We start from the raw sequence: 23860 nt of genomic DNA, 5'->3' as shown, positions 1-23860 counted from the left end.
AGAAATCCATACATCTATATATAATATTTTAATTTTGCCCAATATTAAATCCAAAATGTTTGGCAACCCTTGCAATTTAGAGGAATTGTTATAAGGAGGAACACGTAGCTTAGTAAATTTACTAAATTATACAACTTAAGTTAAGGCATGAATAATAGGCCTTTGATTCAGAAACTCGCTTATATTATAACCATTTTTTTTTATCATTTTCAAAGTAGCAATTTTCTCCTTAAGAACCGCGAAAAATTGCAAAAATGAATTAAGCTTCGAAAAATTTGGAATGTTTAAAAGCGATTTGCATCTTTAAATTCTTAAAATGATTACATTTGACGTTGGATGCATCCACTGTGCTAGGTGGGGAGTTGGTTTTCGCCAGAAAGTTTGCAACGCATCGAACTAATGGTCGTAGAGGCCTACTTATATACATATACCACAAATAAAGCCTCGACGAGCTGAGGCGATCTGGCTTTGTGTGTCCGTCCTTCTGTTATTATGCTACAGGTCGCAATTTTGATCGGATCGTCACAAATATTGGGTGTTGGTTTTTGATTTTGGTGATGATCGGATAATTTTCAGGTCAGTATGGGGAAAAACTTATTACAAAGTGAATATCTCCGTTTCTACAAGGAGTATTTTGGTATACATGGCAATGAAAGTACAAAATATAACCTATACAACGATGTAGTAGTTGTAATGACAAATATCACAGCTTTGGTTGGGGACCTTCCTAAAACATAATCTGACTATGAAAGGAGAATATCCCACCTTTACTAGGATGCAAATTAGGTTGGCGTAGGTGGTCAAACACCGGAAATATCGCAATAGTCGGTAATGCATTCCATTTTGCTACTTTCTTTTTGTCGCAATTTTGATCGGATCTTCAAGAAATTCTCGGGGATCCCCTGAGAGAAAGAAGCATATTGAAGCTTATGTCAATGCAAGAAGAAAAGAGCTACCTTACATTGATGCAAATTAGGTTGGCGTATGTGGTCAAACAACGGAAATCTCGCAAAAGTGAGTAATGTATCGCATGTGGGAATTTTGATTGGATAATTACTAAATTTTGGGAGTTGATGCGGGTCCCACAGAGGAAGAATCATCTGTGACGATTTCTCGGTCGGAATGAGCACAAAAACTAATTTGGAGAAAATTCAAAGTTTTATTCGTTTGCGAATATCTCGGCTTAGATTTAGATTTAGATTTATAGATACTTTTTGTTTTCAGTAATAAAGTATATAAAACAATTATTGATGAGAATACTTAAAACTATATTGTATTATTTTAATATCATGACTAAAAGATTTTGCAGCTTGCTTACACATTTAAATGATGAACATTAACAAGTTTATAAACAATAACTTCTTTAATTGTACAGTGCTTGCTCCCGGCACTTATAGAAATATCTCGGCTTCTAAAAGGAATATTCCAACGGCAAATCATATCAATGGAAGAAGAAAGTCTCACTTTTACATTGATGCAAAGTAGTTTGGCGAAGGTGGTCAAACAAGGGAGATATCCCTATGGTCGGTAATGCATCCCATTTTTCCATTTTTTCATCACGCTACAGGTCGCAATTTTAATCGCATCGTTACGATATTTTGGTGGCTAATGGGGAGCAAGAATCAAACTGAGTTTGGTGATAATCGGATGATATTCCCGAAAATAAATTTGGTGTATGTTTGCTATTGAAAATGGGTTATATATGTTCACGTTTTAATATAGCCTCATAGAACGGTACCTCCAGATTTTCAGTATCTTAAAAGTTGTGGCCTCAATATCCCGCCGAAATGGCTGAAATTTGGTATGTAGTCTTTGTTTGGGGTATACAACTTTCCACCAGATTTTTTTCTTTATAGGTCCACGTCTTCATATAGCCCCCATAGGACAGAACCTCCTGATTTCGAAGGTTGTGACCCCAATATCCCAGCGAAATAGCTGAAATTTGTTATTTAGTATTACATGGTGTGTAAAATATTCTACAAGAGAATTATCAGTATAGATTCACGTTTTCATATAACACCCATAGAAGGGTACCTTCTGGTTTGAAATTTGTGTCCTCAATATCCAACCGAAATGGCTGAAATTTGCATTTTGTCTTGTTTGGGGGTATTAAACATACCACCAGGAATCTTCATAGAGCCCTCATAGAACGGTCGCTTCCGATTTTCGGTATTTTGGAGGTTGTGGCCTCAAAATCCCAGCGAAATGGCCTGCACTTGGTATTTAATCTTTGTTGGAGTTGCAAAATTTTCCTTCAGAAATTTATCGGAACAGGTCGACGTTTTGATACAGCCTCCATAGAACGGTACTCCCGAACTTCGGTATTTTGTTTTGTTATAGCTCCCATATAAGAGTACCACCCGAAGATGTTATTCAATTTTTTTTACCTCGATTGTTAATTGGAATTTTGTGTTCCTAGAAGAAGAAGAAGTATATGTGTCCAGCTTCAATTCTAGCCAGTATTGTCTAAATGTATGTACTTCTCTGTTTTTATACCCTACACCACTATGTGGAAAGGGTATTATAAGTTTGTTTTGGTAAAAATTCATGTAACACCGCGAAATATTCGTCGGAGACCCCCAATGTGGTATACCAATCTTCATATCTCGGCGAGATAAAGCGATTTTGAGATGTGTGTCCGTCCGTCCGTGTGCCCGTCCGTGTGTCCGTCTGTCCATTATAAATTGTAATCAAACTCCAGGCCGCAATTATGGACCGATCGTCACGAAATTTGGTATGGAGGTCGGTTTCACATCAGAATAGATCGCTATTTTAATTGGCGATGATTGTGAAATATTTAGCGGGTGAAATGGACCAAAAACATAATTTTATCTGATTTTTTAGCTGCTCTGTATGTCGCAATAATAGTCCGATCGCCTCGAAATTTTAAATAAGGTAAGAGTATATGACAAAGAAGAAGCTTGCAATTTAAGATGGCGATCAGATAATATTTAGAGGCATAAATAGACCACAACTTATGTGTGAAAATTGTGAAAATGTTTAATATACAGCTTATATCTTTTTTCCTGGAAGAAGAGGAAAGCTTGACCTTTTTATTGATGTTAATTGTGTTGGTCTACATGGTCAGATAACAGAGTTACGGCCTTATATATCCTGTTATTTGTTTGTAGTGTAATCGTAAACACACTAGAGATCGCAATTGTAGCGCAATAGTCACGAAATTTTGCACGAGGAAAGAGTTTAGGTAGAAGAAGATGGCTACAATTTTGGATGATGATCTGATATTATTTAGCGGGTGAAATGAACCATTAATTTTGTATGAAACAAATAATATATTTTAGGTCTTTATTTTATTTCCTGGCAGACATATACCGGCAAAGTAGCCTACATATGGAAAAAGAACTACTGACCTTTCCTTCTGATGCAAATTGCAATATATACACAACATATTATATATTAAGCAGTAGAGAACCACATTTTCCTATTCTCAGTTTTTGCATTATTGCAACTTGGTGCACTAACGTTTTAATTGTCCAATTGGATTTTTATACATACGTTGCAGGATGGGTAGCTTTGCCACCTTTTTGCAGAACGATTACCCAGCCAGGCAAAATCATTATTATTTAAGCTTGGTGTGATACGGTACCAGAATCCACAAATTTATTTCTTACAATAAGTTTATTTGTTCCATAAAGAAATTTTGATTTGTGAAAAGCTAATTCCCAGTGGTAAAGGTGTAGGGTACCACATGGTCGGCCACGTCCGACTATAGCCTTTGCTTACTTGTTTTTTGTTTTTTTTTTGTCAAATTTTCGAACCGAAATTGTTGTAGTTTTTATAATATTGATCCATGTTTTGGAAAGAACAACAATGATTCCCCATGTGAACTCTTTAATACGTTTTATTACATTTTCCTTCTGAAGTGGTTGTAACTTACTATTCTGCAATCTCAATGTCTAGAAATAATATGTGGTTAAAATTGAATTGAATGTAATAAGTTCCCAAACAATAAAAATTAAAAAATCCGAATTATTTTATTGGGAAAAAAAATCTCAACAAAGCGTTTGTCCTCTGTAATAGCTATTTTAGTTGTAATATAAATAAAAAAATGTTTCAGTAAATTTAAAAAAGTAAAACAAAATGCATATACCATTGAAATTAGTTCACATACTAAATATAAATTGCAATAAAAGATTAAAAAAATGTTATATGAGATTTGATACTCAATTAACATAAAATGTAGCTTCCTAGTTGACCTTATATATGTCCTCTGAGATTTTATTCACATCTTTTTTTTGGACAGCCTGATACTATAAATTAAATAAGATAATTAAAATAATAAATAAAATGTTTTTATTAAATCTTTAATATATTTCGTTATTGCGTATTTCAAAGTAATTTGTTTTATCAAACTTTGATTGAATAAAGAAAATTTGATTGTACGAACATACATACATATAAAGTTCTGTTAGTGAATGATGGTTTTTGCAAGAAAGAAGTATAAAAACTAGTTTGAAATGTTGAATTTAAACATTAATTCGGACATAGTTTTTTTTTTTTGAACTCGACCAGTGTTATAAGCTCCACCATAGTATGGAGGGTAAATTAAGTTTGTTTTTCCGTTTGTAATGCATTGCAATAATCATTTGGGCCCTAAAAAGTATGTGTGTTCTTGATCAGGGTATAATTCTGAGTCGATTTTCGCATGTCCGCCCTCCGTGGGAATCACTCTAGCATCCAACAAACTTGAGATAGGACGCTAAAATATTGCACTGGTGCGTCTTTCAGGTCAAGTTTGCAGAAAGTTTTATCGACAAGTCCATCCCAAATTGGATGTTAATTTGAACTTATGGTTCAAAGTGGTCAAAAAACTTCTCAATCAAAAATTATGGATGTCTGGAATGGTAGCGCCCGATTTCAGGGATTTTGATGTTTTGATCTACAATTTCGAACCCTAATTGGATGTAATTTGACACTTATGGTTTAAAGAGGTCAACAAAATCTTCAACAAAAATTATGAACATAGGTCCAACTTTTTTGAATAGGCCCAGACGATTTCGAGGATTTGACATTTGACATATTGACATTTTTATACTCACCACCATACTATGGAGGGTATAATTAAATTGGCCATTCCGTTTGTAACACATCGAAATATTCATCGGAGACCCTATAAAGTATATATATTCCTGATCAGGGTAAAATTCTAAGTCGATGTTACCATGTCCGACTGTCCGTCCGTCCGTCTGTTGAAATCAAGATACAGCTCGCAATTTTTAAGATATAGCTTTGTAATTTTGTATAGATGTTTCTATTGCTACTAGGATGTTTGGTGCTGCAACTAGGCTATATCGGTCCACGTTTCAATATAGCACCCTTAGAACGGCCCCTTCCGATTTTCGGTATTTTGAAGGTTTTAGCTTAATTATCACACCGGAATGGCTGAAGTTTGGTACTTAGTCTTCGTTGGGGGTATAAAACTTTTCCCCAGCATTTTGTCGGTATATGCCCACGCCTTCATATAGTCCCCTAAGAACGGTACCTCCCGATTTGCGGTATTTTGAAGGTTGTGGCTTCAATATTCCTCAAACACTCCAAAATGAAATTTTGTATTTAGTCTTCGTTGGGGGTACAAAACTTTCCACCTTCATATTGCCCCCATAGAAGCGTACCTCCCGATTTGCGGTATTTTGAAGGTTGTGGCTTCCACCGATGGGGCTGAAATTTGGTATTTAGTCTTCGTTGTTGGTATAAAACTTTCCCCTCGAAATTTGTCCGTACATGTCCACGCATTCATATAGCCCCCATAGAACGGTGCCTCCCGAATTTCGGTATTTTGAAAGTTAGCCACATTGTTTTACCGAAATTGCTGGAATTTGGTATTTAGTCTTGTTCTTTAGTATTGTTCTTTAGTACGTTACTCCTAGGATGTTTGGTATTGAAAATATGTTTTATTGGTTCACGGTTTGGTATGGCTCCCATAAAACGGTATCTCCTGATTTTCGATATTTTAAAGGTTTTTGCCTCAATATCCCAACAAAATAACAAAAAGTTGTTATAAAAGATTCCACCACAAATTAGTCGGTATAGGTCCACGTCTTCATATAGACCCCTTAGCAGGGTACCACCCAATCGCTGAAATGTAGCATTTAGTCTTCGGTCAGAAATTTGTAGATATATTTCCACACCTTCATACAGCCCCCATGGAATTATATCTGGCGATTTTCAATATTTTGAAAGTTTCAGCGAAATTATGCGAATGAATGAACTAGATAATTAGTCTTCGATGGGGGAATAAAACATTCAAGAAAAGAACCAGCATTATAGATCCACTTTTTCATATAGTTCCGATAGAACGATACCTGTCGATGTTCGAAATTTGGAGATTGTGGCCCCAATATCTCACGGAAATAGATGAAATTTAGTATTTAGTTTTCGCTGGAGCGATAAAAATTTGTCGGCATAGGTCCATGCCTGCATATAGCTCCCATATATCGGTCCCTCCAGATTTTCAGTATTTTGTAGGCTTCAGCGTCATTATTAAACCGAAATAGATGAAAATTGGTATTTAGTACAGGTCCACAAAACTGTTCGCTAAAATTGTGCGCACGATAACTCTCGAAGGGAGTAACCGAATTGGTCATAATTTTGAATATGGTAATATTACTTCCAGACATAGATCGGGTTCGAATTTAGACTATATCGGTTCCGTCCTTCGGGTAACCCTACACAAATTTTGGCAAAACTGCAGATTAACAGCTCCACTTGGATCGTTCTGAAATTTCTTTCGAAAAGTTCTTCTAGCGGATCCTGTTACGACGGTGCAATTTGTTTTTTTTTCGGAGGAAACTCCATACTTCCTGAGATAATGGCTCAAAGCTTCAGGAAACACTGACAGTACCAACTAAAACGGCAAAACCGCAAGATAATAAATAAATTAAAAAAAACATTGCGGGCACCATCTAAGCTGGGTAGTACGTAAGATTACCCCCTAAGGGAGAAACCGATTTGGTCCAAACGTTTTACATCGTATTATTTCTTACACCTCGAGTTATGTTGAATATTCACTACATCGGACCACTCTTTCGGGTACATCCCACACAAAGTTTGGAAAGAGTGCAGTTTAAGGACTCGTCTTCGTTGATGGTATAAAACTTTGCCCCAGAAATTTATCGGTATAGGTCCACGCTTTCATATAGCCCCATAGAACGGTACCTCCGGATTTTCGGTAGTTTGAAGGTTGTGGCCACAACAACCTACGGAAATGGCTGAAATTTGGTTTTTGTCTACGTTGGAGGTAAAAACTTTTTCGACTTAAATTCGTCGGTATAGGTCCACGTTTCGATATAGCCCCCATTGAACAGTACCTCCCTATTTTCGGTATTTTTAATGTTTTAGCCTTATGATCACACCGAAATGGCAAAAATTTGGTATTTAGTCTTCCTTGGGGGTAAAAACATTCTCCTAGAAATTTGCCGCTATAGGTATACAGCTTCATATAGACCCCATAAAACGGTACTTCCCGATTTCCGGTATTTTGAAGGTTGTGGCCTCAAATATTCCACCGAAATGACTTAAATTTGATATTTAGTCTTCCATAGGGTTATAAAATATTCCAGAAGAGAATTATCAGTATAGGTCCACGTGTTCCTATATCCCCCTCAGAAGCGTTCATCTCGATTTTCGGTATTTTGAAGGTTTTAGCCGCATTATCTTACCGAAATATAGGAAATTTGATATTTTGTCTTTTTTGAGTCTAAAAACTTTCCGCCAGAAATTTACCGGTATATATCGTCGTTTTAATAAAGCCCCAATAGAGCGGTACCTCCAGAATTTCATTATTTTGAAGGTTAGCCACATTGTTTTAGCGAAATTGCTGAAATTTGGTATTTCGTTTTCTTCATAAACGAAAAGAAACAAATTTTTCCTTTTTACTTCAATACAACTCATGGTGGAGTGTATATACTTGTTTCTAATTAAAACAAATCAAAGCAGTCTTTATTAAGAATATGTTTGCGTCTAGCTTGTATACATTTCTCTAAGTGTAAAACTGTTGTTTTCATAAGATTTAAAAAAAGAAGTAAACACGAAAAATTTCACGTCATTAACACTGAATCCTTTTCTGTTTGACTTTCTGAAGCAATATAATACCGTCAGACAATACTTAATTTTTGTTTTGTATTCTTTTCTTTGTTTCCCTACCTAGCATTTGTCAAAATTCATGGAACAAAAAAAGGTAGGACAGCGTGTTTACATAAATATTTTAACAGTTTAGAGATTTTTGTCTTTATTGTATTTATGGCATTCTCTTTACATCTTTCATGACATTATTTTACACGACGACATTGAATCTCAAAAGAAAACCTAAAGAATTTTGTAGGTTGCGAGTGAGCTCATTTATCTTCGGCACGTCTAAAAAATGTGCAAAAAACTTCAAACTAAATTATGTCGGAATTTCATATGACAAAGGCAAAACATGTTGAACAGCAGCAGACAAATATTTACATTTCATTAAAATCTAAAATAAACTCGCTTGTAAACATGTTTTTAGTTGGAACTACAAATTCGTATCTCAACACAATTAGAAGTTTTTTCTACATTACATACATATGTCCCGTGTGTGTTTGTTTCACATTACATTTGATTGCATGACAAATGAAAAATATTGTATATTGTTTACAAAAATTTAAGGCGGAGTGTTAAGGGTTAAAATATAAAAATTTCTTGAGTTTAATTAGCTACACCTAACACCCGACGCGACGTAAAACATACTCACCTTCCACCTACCCTATTACGCAAATACGTTATGACCGAAATTCCAATTGCAATAGTGGGAGTCTTGCCTACTCTGGTTGGAACCCGACCTTCATTCAAAATTTCTACACTATCTCTTGAGGCCTGAAGTTATCTTATCAAAATTCTAATTATTTAAAAAAAGAAGAAAGGATAGTCTCCACTTATATTTAGAAATATGTGGAACAAAACACTGGCACAGGAGAGTGTGAACGGATTCTTTCCATCATTTTATCGGAGGATCCTGTCCTTTGCAAGGTGCCCCAAATGAAATGATCCCCATATGTTTTGAGAAACTTGGACTAAAACTTAAGTTGTGCCACTTCCATTTTATACCTTCCTCTATCGTGAACAGGGTAAAATTCTGAGTCGACTGTTGTAATCACTCAAGCGTCCGCATTAATTGGACACCTTTTTCATATGTAATTCGAAACATTTTAGTTGTTATTCGTAACATTTTATTAGCAATTCGGGAACTCCATCTCGAGGTGCGTACCAGATTAAAAGTACGAACAGACATAGCACTGAAATTGGACATCGGTAAGCTTTAATCACAACAGATAGCCACAGCATATTCCACTCGACGTGCCACTCCATGCAAACAGCCGCAAAATCTATACTTGAATACCAGGGACCTCCACCAAAAACCCATGTGGTGACCAGGAGTGACGTGCTGCTACAAAAAAAAAAAAAAAAAAAAAAAAAAAAAAACGGCATATAAGGTTACTTTGCAACCAATAGCAACCGTATCGCACGAGATAGGTATCGGGAGAAAAGGAGAGAGACACAAGTAAGAACGGCGTTAATTTCGGCCAGGCCAAACTTGTTATATCCTCCACCACGAGTTGTATTGAAGTAAAATGGAACAATTAGTTTCTTTCGTTTGTGAAGAAGACTACGAGTAAATACCAAATTTGGTTAATGAGGGTAAACTTTAAAAAACCGAAATTCGGGAGGTACCGTTCCATGGGGCTATATCAAAACGTCAATCTATACCTACAAATTCAAAATACCGAAAATCAAGTGGGATATAGGAACGCGCGGATCTGTACTGATAATTCTCTTCTGAAATATTTTATAACCCCTTGGAAGACTAAATAACAAATTTCAGTCTTTCGGTGGGATATTGACGTCACAACCTTAAGAATTACGAAAATTGGGAGGTACTGTCCTATGGGGGCTCTATGAAGGGGCGGACCAATGCCGAAAAAATTCATATGGAACGTTTAATACCCCAAATGAAGTCGAAATACCAAATTTCAGCCATTTCGGTGGAATATTGAGGCCACAATCTTCATAATACCGGAAATAGGGAGGTACCGTTCTATGGGGGCTATACTAAACCGTGGACTTGTACCAACAAGTTTCTGGGGGAAGATTTTAACCCCAAAAGAAGACTAAGTACCAAATGTCAGCCATTTCAGTGTGATAATGAGGCTAAAACCTTAGAAATTCCGAAAGTCGGGTGGAACCGTTCTATGGCGGCTATATCAAAACGTGGACCGATATAGCCCAATTGCAATACCAAACATGCTAGGAATAATAGAAACTTCTATACCAAATTACAAGCTCCGCACGGACTGACAGACGGACTTGGTTATATCGACTTAGAATGTTGTCCTGATCAAGAATATATGAAGAAAAGACAAAATTTTTTAGTTTTCCATAAAAAAAAATAAAAATTTTTTTTAAGCTACATGGATGATTTTTGGTACATACATTGGGAAAAAAATCCCATTCTTAAATCTGTTCGAGATACTAATTTTGGTTGTTGCGCGCAAAAGTTATAGCGGTTTCAATTCTGATAAAAAGAAAAAAATCTTTAAAAGACTCTAATCATTATATTGAGAAACTCTCTTAATTAGGGGCTCCCTACATACTATATGGTTACTGAGGTCCCATAACTTTAGTGAAAAAGTTGTAAATTTACGCGGAAATTAGGAAAGCATTCAAAACAATTGGTAGTTTACAAATTGTTCTAATAAAATTCAAGCTATTTATGCATCTGAAAAATATATAAAAAATATGTACGTAATCTAAACATCGCGAAGATTCAAATGAAACCAAAACTATACAAATCCGTTTAACGGTTTGCATATTATAGCAAAAACAAAAAATATATTGAGGAAATTTATAAAATTTTTGTAAGAGAAAATATTTATTAAAATTTATTTTGTGAGTTAGTTGAACAAAATGTAAGAAAAATAGGTCGGAGTTTTTCTTCTATTTTAGTTAAATTCCACGCAATAAATCACATTTTTATTCTAATCACTTCTCGAAAACACGCTAACATCTAGCAGAAGATATGGATATCTTTCAAAAAAATGATGGATTCCTTTAAATGGGGTATAATCTTGAAATAAAATTGTATCGGGTAATGTTCATTTTGAAATGCGTGTAAATCGCGAAATCCTCAAAATCACTTGATGCGCATGCGGTGTAAGAATACAGCGAATTCTTCTCTTTTAATTTGTACACATTTGCCAGGATTTACTTTGGCCGCTAAGATGTAGCATCGTCTGCAGTTTAGTGTGCAACAAACTGTATTACGCGTATATTTTGCACAAAGTGCATACACTTTTTATGCGCATCCGATTTCACTATCAACCGTGAAAAAATACATCGATTTAAACATATTTCAAAAAAATCCATCAAGAACCGTGGATGTAGCATCACACAGTATTTTTTGGATAAATCGGATACAGCTCCCATGCCACTAAATTTTTCAAACCGCTGTTTTCGCACAAACGCGAGTGATGATTCACTTTCTTCATTGAAATGGAAACGATCCACATAAATCGCGAATTAGTCAGCGATATTTTAAAAAACATTTTTTGCAAATTTTTCAATTTTTGCAGTAGCCATTTCCGCCGTTCTAGTAGATGGATTTTTACGATCTGTGATTCATATGATCCGGATCGTCGAAAAACTAAAATATCGCGGGGTGCCAGCACACTCAAAACGATATTGTAAATACTGTACCCAAAAAATAGGTTTTTTAGAAAAAATATCGCACTAAATTTTGGCTTTTGGCAGTAGATTACTCTGCTGCTGTGTGGGCTACATACTCAATATACATATCATATTATGCGAAATTGCGAGTTCTTTAATCCTATAATTGGTTTTTCGAAATATCCGAATGCACGTCCCAGTTACATAAAAAATACAAAAAACACCTGAAATCCGGCTTCAAAATGTCAGCATCCATAAAAGGTGGATGCAGTGGAAATGTTGGAAAGTGATACATTAGAAGTGTAATCTTCATTTTGTATTCTCCATCTTTTACTTTGGACAGATGTCCGTCATTTGAACGGTCTAATCAGAAATCGAATAGCAATGTAACAAGTAAAAAAGTGTCAGTCGGCTTTGCCGACAGATATATACCCTCAGCTAATGTGAAGCCAAACTTTCACCTCCGGACAGATCGAATGTATTTAAGGTCTCTTCAGAATTTTGTGGCCCTTTTTAGACATGTGAACCTTCCGACAAAAACGTGGATTAGGAATTAACTGCACTGATACACAAATGTTGAACTTTTGTAGGGCAGGTACCTTTAGGAAGGACCGATATTGCCCATTTTAGAAGTTAAACTAAATCTTGATAAAATATTAGGAGATCCAAAGTTTGGACCAAATTGGTTGCCCCATTCAAGTGATATCGTCCTAGCATTTTAGTGACATGTTTTAAATATTGGGGAGAAGTACCGAAAGTTGGGAACCGGTATTGCCCATGAAACTAAGTTTGGATATAATATGACGAAGACCAAATCGGTTGAACAGTTCGAGAGTTATCGTGCTCTCAGACCGCCACATATGGTGAAATAGGGGTTTTTTACACCTTTCCGGCTGTTTTCCCAAGAAATATGGACTTGCCTCTGAAAAAACTTTTACCGTCATAATAGAGGTAGCGAACGCAAATCGCTTCAACAAAAATCAAAGTGATTCGGGAGAAGGTCTTAAAGTGAACTTATCCGAAATTTTGTGTGAGAGGTACCAGAAGGAGTAGACAAATATAGTCCATATTCGAACCTGATCTATATCTGGTAGATATATTAGGATGTGCAAAGTATAGATTACATCGGTCACTCCTTTCAAGAGTTATCGTGCGCAAAATTTTTCCGAAAAATTTTGAAGTTTTGTGGGGGAGGTACCTGAAGGAGTGGACCGATATAGCCCATCTTCAAATTTAAACTATGTTTTGATAAAATATAACGAAGGCCAAATATTGGACCGAATCGACAGATCCGTTCGAGAGTTATCTTGCGCTCCAACCACTACACAAGGTGTCATAGGGGCTTTTGCACCTGTCCGGCCATTTCTCAGGAAGTATGGACTTGCCCCTGATGAAACTTACAGCGTCGTATAGAGGACTGCGAATACAACTTGCGTAAACAAAAAGCAAAGCGATACGAGACCAGGTCCTAAACTGAACTTTTCTGAAATTTTGTGTGGGAGGTACCCGAAGGAGTGGACCGATATAATCCATCTTTGAACTTGAACTAAGTTTGGACAAAATATTACGAAAGCCAATTTTTGGACCGAATCGGCAGATCCGTTCGGGAGTTACCTTGCGCTCCAACCACTAACACGGTGTCATAGGGTTTTTTGTAACTTTCAGGTCAATTTTCTCAGGAAGTATGGACTTGCCCCTAATGAAACTTACAGCGTCGTATAGAGGATAGCGAATACAACTTGCGTAAACAAAAATCAAAGCGATTCGAGACCAGGTCCTAAACTGAACTTTTCCGAAATTTTGTGTGGGAGGTACCCGAAGGAGTGGACCGATTGAGTCCATATTGGAACCTCATCTAAGTTTGGTAGAAATTACACGATGTGTAAAGTATGGACCAAATCGGTTATTCCCTACAAGAGGTATCGTGCGCACAAATTTTGCGACAATTTTTGAACATTTGTGGGGGAGGTACCTGAAGGAGTGGACCTATATGGCCCATCTTCGAACTTAAATCGAATCTGGACAAAATATTTCGATACCCAAAATTTGAACCGAATCGATTGATCCGTTCGAGAGTTATCGTGCGCACCAGCCAGCCAGACAGACAGACAGACGGACAGACAGACGGACGGACATTGCTAGATCTACTCAAAATTGTCTGAAACGGATATCGTACAAACATACTTGGGGTCTAAAACCATTATTTCGATGAGGCACATTTTTGGTCGTATCAAAGTGTAAATACCCTCTTTAGCCTAAAGGCTGAGGGTATAAAAACCCTGTTTAGTTCAACGTGTTTTTACCTATGGTTTTTCCTTTACGCGGTCGTAACTACCACGTAAATTAATTTTTTTTGCTAAATTTTTGAGCTTTGTACAAAAACATCTAAATTAATCCAGCAATAGTCATAGTTACTGGCAAACTACAATAGTTCGCGTATTATAATAGTGCAAACCTTGGCTTCATGGAAACTAAAAAATTTTGACTTTTCCTCATATATACGTTATAGCGTTTCCTATGAATATTTCGATGTGTTACAAACGGAATGACAATTTAATTTCCGCAGAAAAAGAGAGAAATGGAAAAGCGGGAGTGTGAAAAAAATCGAGATGTACAGGAGCCAGAATGAAGTCCGAAAATTCTGCGAAAGAGTGTAATATTAAACTGATGGCTTTGGTACAGGCATATCCTCCTGTAGAGACCAACAAGGTTATTTGATAACTGACACAGATAGTGTGCTCGGGATATGGAAAGAGCATTTTTCCAATCTGTTGGTATGCAATACTAGCAAAGACGACAAAGATAATACCGATCAAATCCCAGAAGATGGCATTGAATATATACCACCAGGCCAACATGAAGTAAAGACATCAATAAACCGGCTGAAGAATAATAATAATAATCCGATGGTCTACCAGCCGCGCTGTTCAAAACCGGAAGCGACACGCTGATAAGTTGTATGCATCAGCTAGTTAGCACCATCTGGCAGGAAGAGCGCGTACCCGGCGATTGGAACCTGAGCGTCATGTGTCCCGTCGACAAGAAAGGAGATAAGACAATATGCTCTAACTACAGGGGCATAATATGGGCACATAATGTCAGAGATATTGTGCGAACGACTAAAACCTATGGTGAACGAAATAATTGGATGATACTAATGCGCCTTCAGACCTGGCAAGTCCACCATTGACCAGATATTTACCTAGCGGCAAATCCTGAAGAAGATCCAAGAGATGCAGATCGACACCTACCACCTTTATGTCGATTACAAAGCAGTCCCATCTGCTTAAAGGCATTCCAAACCATGTCTGAATTTAGTGTCCCCGCAAAGCTCATTCGACTTTGTAAGATGACATTAACTGAGGAGGAGGAGGAGGAGGAGGTTTCAGATAAGGAGACAGTCTTTCGTGTGATTTATTCAACATACTGCAAGAAAGGGTTTTACGAGATACAGATGTTAAAATAAGTGACACGTTTTACAACAAAAGCCACATGGTACTTGCTTATGCTGATAATATAAACATCATGGGACGATCAGTAAGGAAAGTAACTGATGCCTTTAAGAAAGTTGAAGCAGAAAGTTGAAGTGGGTCTGGCGGTAAACGGCGACAAGACCAAGTTGATGGTGAACTCGGACCAACTATGGAAATTGGTTCCTATAATTTTGAGATAGTTAAAGACTTCGTCTACCTCTGGACCGCCATAAACCCAACAAACAACATCAGTTGTGAAATAGGAAGAAGAATTGTAAAAAGTCCTTCGAAAGATTTACGGGCCAATCTGCGTTGACGGTGAATATCGACGTCGTGGAAGTTTTTTACTACCAACAAAGACTAAGTACCAAATTTCAGGGAAGAGGGAAGAAAGTTTAATACCCCCAACGAAGACTAAATACCAAATTTCAGCCATTTCGGTGGATTATTGTGGCCATAACCTTCAAAATACCGAAAATCTGGATGTACCATGCTATGGGGGCTATATGATTTATACCGACATATTTCATATGGAAAGTTTTATACTACCAACAAGACTAAATACCAACTTTCAGCCATTTCGGAGGAATTTTGAGGCCACAATCTTCAAAATACCGCAAGTCGGGAGGTACTGTTCTTATGGGGGCTATATGAAGGCGTGGACATACACCGAGAAAATTCTGGGGAAAAGAAAACTATGTATCAAATTTCAGCCATTTCGGTGTGATAACGAAGCTAAAACCTTCAAAATAACGAAATCGGATAGTACCGTTCTATGGGGGCTATATCAAAACCTGGACCGATATAGCCCATTTGCAGTACCAAACAGTAAGAGAAACTTCCATACCAAGTTACAAGCTCTATCTTAAAAATTGCAAGCTGTATCTTAATTTCAGTGGTCGCAAAACTTCTACACTAAAAATTGTCAACATATGTAGGTCCATGTTTTGGTAAAGCCCCCACATAACGGTAGTCGCCACAAGACATACCCACGATAAATTGTGAACATGAACTTATATGTTTTGGTGAAGCCCGCAAACAACGACACCTCCGGATTTTAGGTGTTTTGTCCGAACTATCTGTAATTTGATATTTGAAGTTCGCAGTGGTCTCAAACTTTCTCCACCAAAAATTGTCAACATACTTAAATACATTTTCTGACCTGATTTAGGCATTTGGAGTATCCGTGGTTCCATACCTAAAATTAATTGTAAAATTTTTGTTCAGAATATTTTATGGTGGAGGGTATAAAAAGTATGGCACGGCTGAACATTACCATTTTTTACTTGTTTTTATACCCTCCACCATAGTACGGAGAGTATATTAAGTTTGTTTTTCCGTTTGTAATGCATTGAAGTAATCATTTGCGACCCTATAAAGTATATATATTCTTCATCAGGGGAAAATTCTGAGTCGATCCTCCGTACGTCTGTGGTAATCACTCTAGCTTCCACAAAAATGGAGATAGGACGCTGAAATTCTGGGAGGATGTGTCTTTTGTTGGTAGGGAGGTCAAGTTCGTCCACGTTCTGGTATAGCCCCCATATAACGGTACCTCCCAATTTTCGGTATTTTGAGAGTTTTAGCTAAAATTTTTAACCGAACTAGCTGTAATTTGACACTTGAGGTTCTCAGTAGCCACGAAACTTCTCCACCATGTTTTGGTATAGCCACCATATAACGGTTCCTGCCAATTTTCCATATTTTGAAGATTTTAGCTAAAATTTTCAACCGAACTAGGTGTAATTTGACATTTGAGGTTATCGGTAGCCATGAAACTTCTCCACCAAAAATTGTCAGCATAGGTTAATGTTTTGGTATAGCCCCCATACAACCGTACCTCCCGATTTTCGGTATTTTGAGGTTTTAAGATACAATTTTTAACCGAACTAGCTGAAATTTTACATTTGAGGTTCTTTAGCTACAATTTTAAACCGAACTAGCTGTAATTTGACTTTTGATGTTATCTGTGGTCATGAAACTTTTCACAAAAAATCGTCAGCATATGTTAATGTTTTGGTATAGCCCCCATACAACAGTACCTACGGTTTTCGGTATTTTGAGGATTTAAGCTACAATTTTTAACCGAACTACTTGAAATTTGACATTTGAGATTCTTTGTGGTCACGAAACTTCTCAAATAAAAATCGTCAACATAGGTCTATGTTTTGGTGTAGCCCCATATAACGGTAACTCCCGATTTTCGGTATTTTGAAGATTTTAGCTACAATTTTTAACCGAACTAGCTGTAATTTGACACTCGAACTAGCTGTAATTTCAACAAAAATCATCAACATAGGTCCATGCTTTTGTATAGCTCCCACATTTTTAGGGTATTAGCTACCATATTAGATTTTAGCTACAATTTTCAACCGAACTAGCTGTAATTTGACATTTGAGGTTCTCCGTGGTAACGAAACTCCTCAAACAAAAATCATCAACATAGGTTTATCTTTTGATGTAGCCCCCACATAACAGTACCTCCCGATTTTCGGTATTTTGAGGATTTTAGCTTCAATTTTAAACGAACTGGCCGTAATTTGACATTTCACGAAACTTCTTCGCTAAAAATCGACAACATAGGTCCATGTTTTGGTATAGCTCTCATATAACGGTACCTCCCGATTTTCGGTATATTGAGCATATTAGCTACCATCTTTAACCGAACTAGATGTAATTTGACATCTGAGATTCTCTGTGGTCACGAAACTACAAAACTTCTCCACCAACAATTAACTGTAACTGAATTAACTGTAATTTGAAGGAACTATCCGTAATTGTTTGAAGGAACTATCCGTAATTTGACGTTTAGGATTCTTTGCAGTTATTAAACCTTCCCACCAAAAATTGTGATGATAAGTCCACACTTTGATATAGCCCCGTAGGTGGTACCGTTCACCTTGCTGAAAATATTTTTTAGATAAGATTGGATAAATTAGGCTTTTGGGGTATCTGTTGTCGAAAAATTATGCTAAAATTTTGAAAGGAAACTAATTATTCTATTTTAATTAAGACTATTTTATGGTAGAGGGTATAAAAAGTTCCGCCCGGCCGAACTTAACCACTTTTGACTTGTTGTTTTTAATTTTCACAGGCTACCTTATAAATCAATAAGTTTGCAGTGTAGTAGGGACAAAGCTTCTACAAAGGTCTGTATGGCACCAATCGACTTCCTTTGACATGTTCAGGGCAACATATAAAAGCTCCGTTCCTTTACATGCAAGAATCTTCAAGTTTTACCACTTTTTACTCGAAAGGCGTTCCTTTACTTCAGACACCATACAATTCATATGGCAGCAGTTTACAACTTTAACTACTTTTGCCGGTTTTACCATTTTCAAAAGTAAAGGAACAAACCAAAAGTTTTCTGACAATAATATAAAAAGGATCCCTACCGCTAATTAATGTGTTGCTTTTCTGATATTATTTAAAATATAATTGATCCATTTTTTCTCGGAGTTAATTTGCTCAGTCAATGTTTCTGTGTTAAGTTACTTAGATTTCTTTTGAACATTTAATTTAGGGAAAATCATGCCTCATCACGTTGTCTTTTAAGTTTCTTAATATTTATGAAAATATATTTATTCGTAATACCGATAACTTTTCTTAAACTTTCTAACCCCCACAATTACTTTAAATGAAGTGGTAAGCAGTAAACTCCCCTTACTAACTTTGTTCTATGATCCAACCTTACTACGGGAATAATTTTCTTAAGTTTTATTATTTTTTTTTTCATCTTAACGTAGTTGTTACAAAAAAAGACAAAAAACTTTGACCACAACAATGTTGTCGTCTATTTACGCCATCATCCTGCAAAAATAAACTTTTGTCAAATTCTAGAGCCCCACAAATTTTGCAAATCACCCAGCATTTTGTTTAACTTCATTTTAAATTGCTAGACAGTAGAGAATACTAAAGTTGTGTGGGGGGGGGGGGGGTTGGTTGATTTATCCAATGTTGTTGTAACAAATACAAATACGAAACAATGTTTTCTTCTGAAACACTTTCTCCTGTGCAATGTTTTACAGCAACATTGGATTATGGTTGAGAAAAATAAAAACAATAAAAAATACATTTTATTATCGACATTTGTATAAGATTTTGATTTATGGCAATTTCTTTTCATGGAATATGAGACTTTTTTTCAAAGAAAGTTGAAACAAATAAAGCATAAATGTTTTTTTCATATTTTGAAATGAAATTATTTATTCAAATGTTTTTGCTTCAATTTAAACTTTATGACTTCGTCTTGTATGGACTTAACATATCCAGAAGTTGTTACATCACAATGCTGTGACATTTTCAAGAATGAAATGGAAGCTATGAAGGGTTTTTGTTTTATAACCGAAATGTAAATAGAAGTTGCATAATCCATAAAGGACATAAGCTGGTATAATAACGATAAAAATTCGCATTAGTCAATATAATCGAGGAATTTCTTATTTTTATGTTCAAATTTAAAGATATTCCGTATTAGTAGGTAAAACTGGAGGGACTTGAATGGGATGAACTTCTCCAGTGAAAATTGAAAAGGACGTGAAACATATTTTAGTCGGGTTAAATTTTTAACAAAATTTCAAAAAATTATAAATGTTTCCAAAACTTGAATCTAGCAAACAAGATAAATAAAAAATATAATGAGTATATATAAGCATAAAGTTTGGAACAATGAATTTCTTTGTTAAATATTACCAAGATCTCAAAAAAACCAAATAAGCAAGGGATATAGTCGTGACTAACTCGGCTTTTTGTGGAAAATGCAAAATTCTTTTTAGCAACTTTTTTCGATATTAAAGGTGTTCTAAGCCCTGCTGGTCATCATAGATCGCCGTCAAATTACGGGTATTTCAGTCAAAGAATGCAGCCAAACCCTCAAAATTCCGAAAATCGGGAGGTACCGGTATATGCGTTATATGGGGGATATACCAAACTATGGACCTGTGTTGAAAATTTTTGGTGGAGAAGTTTTCTGAACACTGGGAATTTCAAATGCCAAATTGCAAGTAGTTCGATCATGAAATTTAGCCAGAATCTTTAAAATTCTCAAAATCGAGAGGTACCGTAATATTGGGGCTATTTCAAAAAATGGATCTTTAATGACAACTTTTGGCGGAGAAGTGTTGTAACCAATAGGAACCTCAAATGTCAAATTACAGCTAGTTCGGTTAAAAATTTTAGCTGAAACTCTCCAAATACCGAAAACCTCCAAATACCCTAAATTCCAAATGACTTCCTAATACCATAAATAGGGCGTACGCTTTTACCTAATGCCAGCTAATTCGGCCTGCAAATATAGTTAAAAACTTCAAAATATCTCAAAAGAGGCTGCAGAATTATATAGGGGTTATTCCAAAATATGGACTACTGTCCAGAATTTTTGTACAGCTAGAAATCCTAAATGCCAAATATTAGCTATTTCGGCCAGAAAATTAAGTTAAAAACGTAAAATTATCCGAAATCGGGTGGTACCGTTATATGGCGAATATTTCATAAAATTTACCTGTGTACACAATTTTCTGCAGATAAGTTTTTTGACCGCTAGGAACCCTAAATGTTTAATAATAGGCAATTCAGTGTGAAAGTGTAGAAAAAACTTCAATATACCTGAAATCGGGTGGTACCGTTATATGGGACCTTTCCAAAACCTAGACCTACATATGTCCACAAGTTGTGGTGAAGAAGTTTTTTGAACGATAGGAACCCTAAATTCAGTCAGAAAATTATGATAAAAACACCAAAATTCTCAAAAGTGGGCGGTACCGTTATGTGGAGGCTATTCCAAAACATGGACCTATGTTCAAATTTTTTTGAGATAAGTTGTCGACCACCAAGTCTGTCCAAAACATGGAATTATGTCTAAAATATTTGGTGGAGAAGTTTTTTGACCACTTCAAATTTTCCAAAGAATAATTCAGATTCGTTAGGGTTAAAACCCATTACAAAGTAATGTAACAAGGTAAAACTACTTACTAAGTAATGAGTACGGTGGCATAGAGTGTGTGTGTGCGACTACAAATTCTAGGGTTGTGTGTTCAACGCTCACCGTTGTACTTTGGTCGCAAATGAGAATTCTTTGGCTAAAAGTTAATTTTTTGAAATTCTTCTTTTGTGCTTTTATCTTCGCAATATGGAATTCAATGCTCCAAAACAACAATAACAAAGATTATTTATTCTAAATTTGCATTTACCGTTAGACGAGAAGTTGTCAAAGTTGAGATTTGATTTCTGTGTTATTAATAGAGATGATTGTGCAGTCTTTTGTGATAAAATCGTAATTGTGGGTTATACAATGGCAATAAGAAAAATATAAAGGGTTAAACTCAAATATGGAGAAGAAAGACGAAAGTAAGTAGTTTCATCATCTAAAAAGAATAGAAGAAAAAATCGGTCTAACAACAAAGTTATCAACATGTTTCTGGCGAAATAAAATGGATTTTAAGCGTCGTTTCATAACTGTTGATGAGACATGGATCCACCACTATACTCCAGAGACAAAAGAACAATCCAAACAAAGCAAAAACAATTCAAGGTTATGGCAACGGTTTTTTGGGACTTCAAAGGTATTTTATTGATTGACTATCTGCAAAAGGGTAAAACAATAAATTCAGAGTACTATTGCAACCTTTTGGATAAATTAAATGTACAAATTCGAGAAAAACGTCCTGGCTTACAACACAAAAAAAAAATAATTTTTCATCAAGACAACGCACCAGCGCACAAGAGTGTTTTAACAATGGCTAAAATCAACGAATTAAAGTACGAGTTGCTTGACCACCCACCTTATTCTCCTGATTTAGCTCCCAGTGACTTTTACTTGTTCCCAAATCTAAAAAAATTCCTTGCTGGCAAGCGTTTTACCTCAAATGAAGATGCAATTACAGTTGTAAACCACTATTTTGAAGACCTTGAGGAAAACTATTTTAATCAAGGGATAGAATTGCTAGAAAAGCGTTGGACTAAGTGTATTGAAGTTTCAGGAGATTATATTGAAAAATAAAAATATTTTTGAAAAACTAACTATTCTCTTTCATTGATAGGCTAAGAAGTTTCCTAACCGCCCTCGTATAACAGACAATATTATAAAAATATCCAAAAAACCCACAAAAATAAATTTTTGTGACTTTAAGTGGGTATATTATTTAAAAGAACTACAAATATTTGGTCATTCATGTTTTAAAAAATTACTTACGACTGTATTAGTGAAATAACAAAATCGTCATTTTTTGTGTAAAAATCGTCAAATCGTCATTTATCAATTTTTGACCAAAAAATCGTCAAAATGACGATAAATAGTCAAACCTGGCAGCCGTGAGCACGGGTTATCGTTAACCGATCATCATAAATTTTTGTGGAAATCCTTTTAGCCACAACAAAGAACTGGTAAAGTTTTTTCATCGATTAGACCATAATTTCGGCTTTCAGAGAATTTGCGCGAAAATGCACCTTTGGTCCCATACAAATTACTATGTAAACAAAGATCGCTCGAGTGGCACGGGTTGGAGATCCATTTTTTTTTTGATTGATTTTAAGTCTGGAATATTACCCCAATGTCTTAACTTCATCATTACTTTCTTTTACAGAGAGTAATGTTTTTCAAAACGAACTGACAGTGGAATTATCCATTTTTTTATCAGTGTATATATATTTTTTATCCTTAGTCTAAATGAACATAAACTATTAGCCGGGTTTTCCAAGACGATTTAAAACCAAATTAGTTTGAATTACTATCAAAGTTCTGTTTTTCCAAAAAAATTTTTATTCGTTTTTGTTTTCAATCGAACAACACGGTGCTCTTGATGCAACTTTAAATGTAAGGTGCTTACACCTTGGAAGTTTGTGCGGATTCTGAAACTACAATGTTCATATGTATATGAGAAAAATAAAAAAAAAAAAAAACAAAAAATCGCCGGAGCGCTTTTTAAATAAATCGCGATTCAAGTTGACATTTGACATTAGAGAAAATGTTGTAGCTATGAAAATTCTCTACAAGATTGATTTTTATGATAATTTCGTAGGTTTTACCGTTATTGAGATAAAGAAGTTCAAATTGGGACGATGTCATACATGGTGCGCCTTAACTAACTTTAAGTAAAAACCGCTTACACCTGGGAAGTTTCTGCGGGTTTTCAAACAGCAAACGGTTATGATTTGTTCCTTGGTTTTACCATTTGTGATATATATAGATGCTCAGGTCACATTTTTAGCTTTATTTGTTAGGTTTTCACGATTTGCTTGAAAACGGTACGACTTATCGGAATGGGACTAGAGAGAGTCTGTTAGCTGTAAAAATTCTCTACAAGATTAGCTTTCGTAATTGTTTCCTATGTTTTTCCATTTTCTAGATATATAAGTTTAAGTTGGGAAATTGTAGTCTTGACATTGTTTTATAAGGAGGCGATACACTCAATACCTTGTCCCAATTTGAACTTCTATATCTCAATAACGCTAAAACCTACGAAATTATCATAATAATCAATCATGTAGATAATTTTCATAGCTACAACATTTTCTTTAGTCCCATTTCGATAGGACTTGCGGTCTCCAAGCAAAATCGTGAAAACCCAAAAAAACCCCTAAAAATGACAACTTGAATCGCGATTTATTTAAATAGCGCTCCAGCGATATTTTTGTTTTTTGCCTTTTCTCATCTATGAACATTGTAGTTTCAGAATCCGTAAAAA

General features: G+C 35.7%; 1 protein-coding gene across 10 annotated transcripts in view; it reads right to left on the bottom strand.

Annotated features, from left to right (window-relative positions):
- The window catches only part of dpr10 (defective proboscis extension response 10), a 668864-nt gene that overhangs the window by 132729 nt on the left and 512275 nt on the right, over nt 1-23860 (bottom strand). The gene's annotated exons all lie outside the window — the stretch shown is intronic.

Source organism: Musca autumnalis, unplaced genomic scaffold (assembly GCF_047663935.1).
Source record: "Musca autumnalis isolate F117 unplaced genomic scaffold, ASM4766393v1 scaffold_4, whole genome shotgun sequence".
Lineage (NCBI taxonomy): Eukaryota > Metazoa > Arthropoda > Insecta > Diptera > Muscidae > Musca > Musca autumnalis.
Note: the sequence above shows the minus strand (reverse complement) of the source record. Positions and strands in the feature narration are given on the sequence as shown.